Source organism: Panthera pardus, unplaced genomic scaffold, assembly GCF_024362965.1.
Source record: "Panthera pardus isolate Hobbes unplaced genomic scaffold, ASM2436296v1 HiC_scaffold_27, whole genome shotgun sequence".
In the NCBI taxonomy this organism is placed as follows: domain Eukaryota; kingdom Metazoa; phylum Chordata; class Mammalia; order Carnivora; family Felidae; genus Panthera; species Panthera pardus.
The window spans coordinates 24,092,445-24,102,419 of NW_026526843.1; the positions used below are offsets into that span (position 1 = coordinate 24,092,445).

The 9,975-nt window shown below is 37.9% G+C and overlaps 1 pseudogene; it reads right to left on the reverse strand.

The window, feature by feature from the left end:
- Positions 1 to 3,523: 3,523 nt before the first annotated feature.
- LOC109250701 (ATP synthase subunit g, mitochondrial-like) lies at positions 3,524 to 3,833 on the reverse strand (annotated as a pseudogene).
- Between the last annotated feature and the right edge of the window lie 6,142 nt (positions 3,834 to 9,975).

The window sequence follows — 9,975 nt, forward strand, 5'->3', positions numbered from 1 at the left end:
ATAATGGGCCATTATTCAGCCTTATAAAGGAATGAAGTACTGTTACAAGCTACAAAGTGGCTGAACTTGGAAAACATTATTTTCAGTTAAATAAGCCAGATACAACTGAACACACATTGTATGATTCCACTTACATGAAATATCCAGAATAAGCAAATCCATAGAGGCAAAAACTAGATTAGTGGCTGCAAGAGGATGGGTGGAGGTGGCAACTGGGAGTGACGGCTAATTAGGTAAGGGATTTCTTTTTGGGGAAATGGAAAACACAGTCTGCAGTTATATAGTGGTGATGTTGCAAAACGTTCTTACTATACTTAAAAACATGGAATCAAACACTTTAAAAGGGCAAATTTTATATGTGAATTATATCTCAATAAAATTTTCAAAAAAAAAAAACAACCAAAAAACCAGACTCCCTCAGTTAACTATTTTATATCAAGGTAGAAAAAGATCATGTGACATTAGTTTAGTTTGCTTAATAGACATTGAACAAAGGAAGAGTAATTTACTGTAATAAATCAAGGGAGAAATTTGCCTGAAGATACTTTTTCATAGTTTATTTTCCATGAAACAGACTTTCTCCAGCCATAGTTTTGTTCCTAAGCTCTGTGACTTTTCCTTATTTTTTATACTAGCTAATTACTTCCACCTCAACAGTAATATGATTACAGTACTTGCATGAAATCTTTCTATACTTCTTCGTTATTATTGTTTTTTAAATTTCAGTCTTTTTAAAAGTATACTGGTTTTAATAACTTTACCATTTATTTGGGAATAATGAATCTAACAAGACGGCCAATCTCTGAATATGCAAACATGGTTACCTTGATATTCATTTTCACATATCTTTTCAAATGAATGAATTATTCTCTGATCAGTTTAATTATGATATCTCAATCTTGAGAGAAAATTATCCATTTTCCATTCAGATCAGAACTGAGTTGTTCAATTCAGGTACAAAAATAGGTTTCTGAATATTCTGGAGAATGCACCAGAGCAAATATTAGGAAGTTCATTGGATTTCCAATCCCTTTCTATTTTTCTCCATTGTAAGGGAAGAACATCCAGATATACTCTGCAGACTAAATGATCTTAGTCATTTAAATTTGTAGCTCTCTATAGACCTAGAAAGTATTTCCTTGTACCATAGGAAGGGCTTCTGGTTTCCATCATTTTATTCTATAACTTACAAAAGAAAACAAATACATCTATGTCAAAATAACTGACCCCTGCTCTTCAAAATTATCAAGGTAATGGAAGATACAGAACAAAAAAGGAACAGTGACATGTTGGAGAAGATGAATCTCCAGATGAAATCCTAGAAAACAAAAAGTTAAAACTTGAAAGCTTAGTATAGAGAACAAACTGATGGTTACCAGAGGCGAGATAGGGGAATGGGTAAAATAGGTGATGGGGATTAAGGAGTGCACTTGTCAGGATGAGCACAGAGTGATATATGAAACTTATGACTCACTGTATCATACAGCAGGTACTAATATAACACTGTATGTTAACTGTAGTGAAATTAAAATAAAAACTTAATTTAAAAAAGTTGAGAGTTTAGTTAAAACTTAAATAAAATTGAAGGAAGTTCTACAGTTTATTAATCATTGTTCCAATGCTAATTTCCTGGGTTTGATAATTTTACTATTGTTATGTAAGAGCTTCATCTTAGGAGAAGTTAGATGAAGGAAATATAGGACTTCTGTATGACTTTATCAGTTTTCTGTAAGTCTAAATTTTTTTTAAATAAAAAGGAAAACAACAGCAGCAGCAACAAGAACAACTAAAACCTCTCAGAGTTCCAGGTTTAGAATCAGAGATGATTAACCCAAATCTTATTTTAGGAATTAATTCACTTTATTTAAGTTAATTCTACTCTAATAATGTAAGGTAGATGACACTTAAAAATATATTCACATCACATAGTTCATCTTAACCATACCTACCAGAAAATATATAGTTGTCTCTGTAATGACTGACATTAAATACAGAACTGATGAAAATAGACCATAGTCCAATGATGGAATGCAGTTACAGGCATGGTATTAATCTTAGAGGAAAAAAGAATCCCACCTTTTCCCTTTGCCTATTATGTTCTTTAATGAGCTTTATATTTCCTCCTCTGTCTCTCTGTATCTCTCTCTTATTAATATGATATTCTGGAGTATTCTTCAGTAATGACAATCACCCCTTGTTTGTAGGTCTTAACTAACCCATCACCAATTTTATCTGCTCTTCCTTTTCCTTATACTCCTCGTAATTATTGTAGATTTTATTATTGTTCTTATAAGAATTGTTGAAATAAAATCTATGTACTAGTGCAATAGATAATAGCAGCTGGGAACTAAAAGTACAAAATATATTAAATCAACCAGTTGAGTGGGAGTTTGTAGGTAATAAAAGCAATCTAAAAGTCTCACCTCAATGATAGAGATAAGGAAATTATAATTGAATTGAGTTTTTAGTTATTCTTTCATTTAGAAACAAAAACAATATATTAATGTCATGCAAAACATTTAAATGAAATATTGACAATCAAAATCATCAGGAAATAGAATAACACAAAATAATCAAGTAAAGTTAACTGTAAAATTGTAAGAATGGTTCATCATTTTAACCATTAATAAATAGATAAATAAGGCACACTATATTAACAAGTTAAGTGAAGAAAACCATATGGTTATATATTTAAATACTGAAAAGATATCTAATAGCATTCCACAACAAATTCTTAGTATGACTCTTAATAAAATATGAATAGTAATTATGAAAAATACTACTCATGAAAAGCCAACATCAAATATTTTATTTGTAGATTACTGAAGTCAATTTAAATAAATTAGAAATAAGTCAATGAGATTGGCAACCATGCCAATTGTTTATACGTTTTATTCAATATAATAAGAGACTAAAATAATTAGTGTAAATATTAGAAAACAAGAAACTTTTTTTGTTTTTGTGGTTGATTTAATTGTTGATCTAGAAAACTAAAAAAATTCCACTTTAGGGGCACCTGGTGGCTCAGTCAGTTGAGTGTCCGACTTCGACTCAGTTCATGATCTCATGTGTCGTGGGTTCAAGGCCTGCAATGGACTCTGTGCTGACAGCTCAGAGCCCGGAGCCTGCTTCAGATTCTGTGTCTCCCTCTCTTTCTGCTCTTCCCCTGTTCACACTTTCTCTCTCTTTCAAAAATAAACATTAAAAAATTATTTTAAAAATGAAATTCCACTTTAAAGAAAAACTATCAAAATGGATTATGTAATTTAGGAAGATCTCTGGGTACAGGATAAACAAAAAGCAAAAGGTTCTTTTCTTCACTATACTTCATAATTTATAAGTGAGTAATCTATCCTACTTTAAATTTTAACAAAATTAGAAAATATCAAAGATAAATATAATAAGAATATATAAAAACTGGTTTTTTGATACATTATATTATTTTATTCAAATACCAGTCTGATCACACATGGTCCAAGAACACTCAAATAAGAAACCATAAACAGATGTTCAAGATTGGTCCTCAAACATTATAGCCAATGATGCCACACTTACCCATGATTTCACTGACATAAAACCGCATCCACACCTCAGTGGCCACCAAAACCAGTTAGCAGAGCTTAACTGTGAGCTGTTTGAAGCTAACAGTTTGAGCACTCTTGATTATTTTTTTTCAAGCTCTGAATAGCTGCAGGGATGTCAGCAGGGGTTAGGTGAATCATCTCAACCTTGGCATAGTGCCAAAATGTGGCCAGTCAAGGCTTCACATAAGTCACAGCAGCATTTACCAGCATCAGGGCCTTCTCCTCAAGGTTACAGACAAATTGGGCCATGGTTCCAGGATGAAAAGTCAAAAAAAATCTTTAAATTGTACAAAATGGGGCTAGTACCTTATGAATAGTGGAGTAAGGACGTCTGAAAGTCAGCTCCTCCACAAAAACAAAAACAGTAGTAAAAATTATTAAAACCATTTTTTCCAAAACTCTGGAAATTAACCAAATATTTACAAGCATTCAAGAAGCATTTATTCAAGAAAAATGGTTAATCTTGGAAATAACAGCAGGTTTTGCTTGCCCTTATACTCATTTTCTTCTCCTCAGCTCTGTGGTATCCTTGAAATCAGTCTAGTAATCATAGTGCATTAACACCAGCTACTGAATAATACTAGAAGGGGAAATACAGGCTTGGAACTCCCTAAAACCCCATCCCTAGAGAACTGCCATTATTAGACTCATCTAGCAATTACTCAGAAACCCCCACTCTCAGGGAATGTTTTTGCTTGATCTGACTCTGAACTTACTGGGAACAGCATTTCCCTGGGCTATCAAAAGAATCAAAAACAATAAGTGGCAACTGTTTAATATAATTGCTTCCTGAGGCAGTGATAACAGTTGGACCAAATAATATTATGACTAAAAACATAAAAGGAAAAGTTGGCAAATATTGTGGGCTTTGAAGACATCCTGCATATTCCTGGAAATTGAGGCCAAGTGCATATGCAAGGTCTGTGCATGTTCAGGAAGATCTGAAATGTCCTATGCTCTCATCTTTGGAGGTCCTATAGAGGCTCTGTACAGCAAACAGTGAAGACTAAGGCAGAATTGTCAATTGCTTGCCAGAATGTTGACACCAGACTTCAACATGCACACAGAACACCTTGTCAAAGCCTAGAAAATGTTTTGGTTAAAAATATTTAAGGAAATCTCTCCAGTAATTCACTGACAGATACCCTAACCAAGCAGAGACTTCAGTGGCCATACTTGACATAGGATACAGACTTTAAATATGTAGTACAGGAGATTCACTAAACAAACAACTATAAAAATAAATTCTGAGTAAAGGAAGTCGATTATGATTTCTAGAATTGCCACATTATATTATATAAAGGTCCAGATTTCCACAAAAATTATGAAACACGCACAGAAACAAATATAAATGGTCCATACACAGTAAAGTAAGCAGTCAAAAGAAAGTCTCACTGAGAAAGCCTGGACATTTCATTTAATAGACAAAGACTAAATCAATTATAAATTTGTTCAAAGACTAAAGGAAATCATGTCTATACATAAAGTATGAGAACAATATCTCAATAAATAGAGACTATAAAATAAAGCTAGAAAATTCATTAAAAAATCTGAAGCTGAAAAGTACAATAATTGAAATAAAAATTCACTAAAGGAACTCCCCAGCAGATCTGAACTGACAAATGAAAGAACCAGTAATATCAGTTTTTTAAATTTTTTAATGTTTATTACCTTATTTGAGATAGAGAGAGAGAGTGAGAGTGAGTCGGGGAGGGGCAGTGAGAGAGACACACACACACAGAATCAGAAGCAGGCTCCAGGCTCTGAGCTGTTAGCATAGAACCCGATGCTGGACTCCAACTCATGAACTGCAAGATCATGACCTGAGCCAAAGTCAGATGCTTAACAGACTGAGCTACCCAGGCACCCCTACATTAAAAAAATTTTAAGATTGGGGTGCCTGGGTGGCTCAGTCAGTTAAGAGTCCAACTTTGGCTCAGGTCATGATCTCACGGTGGTTCGTGGGTTTGAGCCCCACATCAGGCTCGGTGCTGACAGCTCAGAGCCTGGAGCCTGCTTCAGATTCTGTGTCTTCCTCTCTCTCTGCCCTTCTCCGGCTCACTCTTTCTTTCTTTCTTTCTTTCTTTCTTTCTTTCTTTCTTTCTTTTCTTTTCTTTCTTTTCTTTCTTTCTCTCTCTCAAAAATGAATAAACATTAAAAAATTTTTAAGAATTTTAATGTTTATTTATTTGTGAGAGACAGAGTTTGAGCGGGGTAGGGGCAGAGAGAGAGAGAGATAATCCAAAGCAGGCTCCACACTGTCAGCACAAAACCTGACATGGAGCTTAAATCCACGAACCATGAAATCATGACTTGAGTTGAAGTTGGAGGCTCAGCCAACTGAGCCACCCAGGCACCCCAGAACCAGTAATCTTGAGGATAGGTCAATTATAACTATTCATTGCAATAAACAGAAAGAAAATAAGAATTAAGAAAATTAAACAGAGCCTCAGAAACTTGTCAGGCACCACCAAGAATACCAACAAAGACATCTCATGAGTCCCAAAGGGAGAGAAGAGAGGAATGGGCACAAAGATTATTTTTAAAAATAATGGCTGAACATTTCCCAAGATTGATGAAAAATACTATGTCCCATATCCAAAAGTCTCAAAACTCTCCAAGTAAGATAAACTCAAAGGGATCCACACCTATGTGCATCATAATCAAAATTCAGAACCATGTACAAAGAAAGAATATTAAAAACAGAAAGAGGGGGGTTCCGGAAGATGGCGGCGTAGGAGGACGCGGGGCTCACAGCGCGTCCTGCCGATCACTTAGATTCCACCTACACCTGCCTAAAGAACCCAGAAAACCGCCAGAGGATTAGCAGAAGGGAGTCTCCGGAGTCAAGCGCAGACTAGAGGCCCACGGAAGAGGGTAGGAAGGGCGGCGAGGCGGTGCGCGCTCCACGGACTGGCGGGAGGGAGCCGGGGCGGAGGGGCGGCTCGCCGGCCAAGCAGAGCCCCCGAGTCTGGCTGGCAAAAGCGGAGGGGCCGGACAGACTGTGTTCCGACAGCAAGCGCGACTTAGCGTCTGGGAGGTCATAAGTTAACAGCTCTGCTCGGAAAGCGGGAAGGCTGGAGGACAAAGGGAGGGAGAGCTGCTGAGCCCCCGGACGGCAGAGCTCAGCTTGGCGGGGAACAAAGGCGCCAGCGCCATCTCCCCCGCCCATCCCCCAGCCAAAATCCCAAAGGGAACCAGTTCCTGCCAGAGAACTTGCTCGCTCCGCGCAAACACCCAACTCTGTGCTTCTGCGGAGCCAAACCTCCGGCAGCGGATCTGACTCCCTCCCGCTGCCACAGGGCTCCTCCTGAAGTGGATCACCTAAGGAGAAGCGAGCTAAGCCTGCCCCTTCAGCCCCCGTGCACCTTGCCTACCCACCCCAGCTAATACGCCAGATCCCCAGCAACACAAGCCTGGCAGTGTGCAAGTAGCCCAGACGGGCCACGCCACCCCACAGTGAATCCCGCCCCTAGGAGAGGGGAAGAGAAGGCACACACCAGTCTGACTGTGGCCCCAGCAGTGTGCTGGGGGCAGACATCGGGTCGGACTGCGGCCCCGCCCACTAACTCCAGTTATACACCACAGCACAGGGGAAGTGCCCTGCAGGTCCTCACCACGCCAGGGACTCTCCAAAATGACCAAACGGAAGAATTCCCCTCAGAAGAATCTCCAGGAAATAACAACAGCTAATGAACTGATCAAAAAGGATTTAAATAATATAACAGAAAGTGAATTTAGAATAATAGTCATAAAATTAATCGCTGGGCTTGAAAACAGTATACAGGACAGCAGAGAATCTCTTGCCACAAAGATCGAGGGACTAAGGAACAGTCACGAGGAGTTGAAAAACGCTTTAAACGAATTGCAAAACAAAATGGAATCCACGATGTCTCGGCTTGAAGAGGCAGAGGAGAGAATAGGTGAACTAGAAGATAAAGTTATGGAGAAAGAGGAAGCTGAAAGAAAGAGAGATAAAAAAATCCAGGAGTATGAGGGGAAAATTAGAGAACTAAGTGATACACTAAAAAAAAATAATATACGCATAATTGGTATCCCAGAGGAGGAAGAGAGAGGGAAGGGTGCTGAAGGGGTACTTGAACAAATTATAGCTGAGAACTTCCCTGAACTGGGGAAGGAAAAAGGCATTGAAATCCAAGAGGCACAGAGAACTCCCTTCAGACATAACTTGAATCGATCTTCTGCACGACATATCATAGTGAAACTGGCAAAATACAAGGATAAAGAGAAAATTCTGAAAGCAGCAAGGGATAAACGTGCCCTCACATATAAAGGGAGACCTATAAGACTCGTGACTGATCTCTCCTTTGAAACTTGGCAGGCCAGAAAGGCTTGGCACGATATCTACAGTGTGCTAAACAGAAAAAATATGCAGCCGAGAATCCTTTATCCAGCAAGTCTGTCATTTAGAATAGAAGGAGAGATAAAGGTCTTCCCAAACAAACAAAAACTGAAGGAATTTGTCACCACGAAACCAGCCCTACAAGAGATCCTAAGGGGGATCCTGTGAGACAAAGTACCAGAGACATCACTACAAGCATAAAACATACAGACATCACAATGACTCTAAACCCATATCTTTCTATAATAACACTGAATGTAAATGGATTAAATGCGCCAACTAAAAGACATAGGGTATCAGAATGGATAAAAAAACAAGACCCATCTATTTGCTGTCTACAAGAGACTCATTTTAGATCTGAGGACACCTTTAGATTGAGAGTGAGGGGATGGAGAACTATTTATCATGCTCCTGGAAGCCAAAAGAAAGCTGGAGTAGCCATACTTATATCAGACAAACTAGACTTTAAATTAAAGGCTGTAACAAGAGATGAAGAAGGGCATTATATAATAATCACAGGGTCTATCCACCAGGAAGAGCTAACTATTATAAATGTCTATGCGCCAAATACCCGAGCCCCCAGATATATAAAACAATTACTCATAAACATAAGCAACCTTATTGATAAGAATGTGGTCATTGCAGGGGACTTTAACACCCCACTTACAGAAATGGATAGATCATCTAGACACACAGTCAATAAAGAAACAAGGGCCCTGAATGATACATTGGATCAGATGGACTTGACAGATATATTTAGAACTCTGCATCCCAAAGCAACAGAATATACTTTCTTCTCGAGTGCACATGGAACATTCTCCAAGATAGATCATATACTGGGTCACAAAACAGCCCTTCATAAGTTTACAAGAATTGAAATTATACCATGCATACTTTCAGACCACAATGCTATGAAGCTTGAAATCAACCACAGGAAAAAGTCTGGAAAACCTCCAAAAGCATGGAGGTTAAAGAACACCCTACTAACGAATGAGTGGGTCAACCAGGCAATTAGAGAAGAAATTAAAACATATATGGAAACAAACGAAAATGAAAATACAACAATCCAAACGCTTTGGGATGCAGCGAAGGCAGTCCTGAGAGGAAAATACATTGCAATCCAGGCCTATCTCAAGAAACAAGAAAAATCCCAAATACAAAATCTAACAGCACACCTAAAGGAAATAGAAGCAGAACAGCAAAGGCAGCCTAAACCCAGCAGAAGAAGAGAAATAATAAAGATCAGAGCAGAAATAAACAATATAGAATCTAAAAAAACTGTAGAGCAGATCAACGAAACCAAGAGTTGGTTTTTTGAAAAAATAAACAAAATTGACAAACCTCTAGCCAGGCTTCTCAAAAAGAAAAGGGAGATGACCCAAATAGATAAAATCATGAATGAAAATGGAATGATTACAACCAATCCCTCAGAGATACAAACAATTATCAGGGAATACTATGAAAAATTATATGCCAGCAAATTGGACAACCTGGAAGAAATGGACAAATTTCTAAACACCCACACTCTTCCAAAACTCAATCAGGAGGAAATAGAAAGCTTGAACAAACCCATAACCAGCGAAGAAATTGAATCGGTTATCAAAAATCTCCCAACAAATAAGAGTCCAGGACCAGATGGCTTCCCAGGGGAGTTCTACCAGACATTTAAAGCAGAGATAATACCTATCCTTCTCAAGCTATTCCAAGAAATAGAAAGGGAAGGAAAACTTCCAGACTCATTCTATGAAGCCAGTATTACTTTGATTCCTAAACCAGAGACCCAGTAAAAAAAGAGAACTACAGGCCAATATCCCTGATGAATATGGATGCAAAAATTCTTAATAAGATACTAGCAAATCGAATTCAACAGCATATAAAAAGAATTATTCACCATGATCAAGTGGGATTCATTCCTGGGATGCAGGGCTGGTTCAACATTCGCAAATCGATCAACGTGATACATCACATTAACAAAAAAAAAGAGAAAAACCATATGATCCTGTCAATCGATGCAGAAAAGGCCTTTGA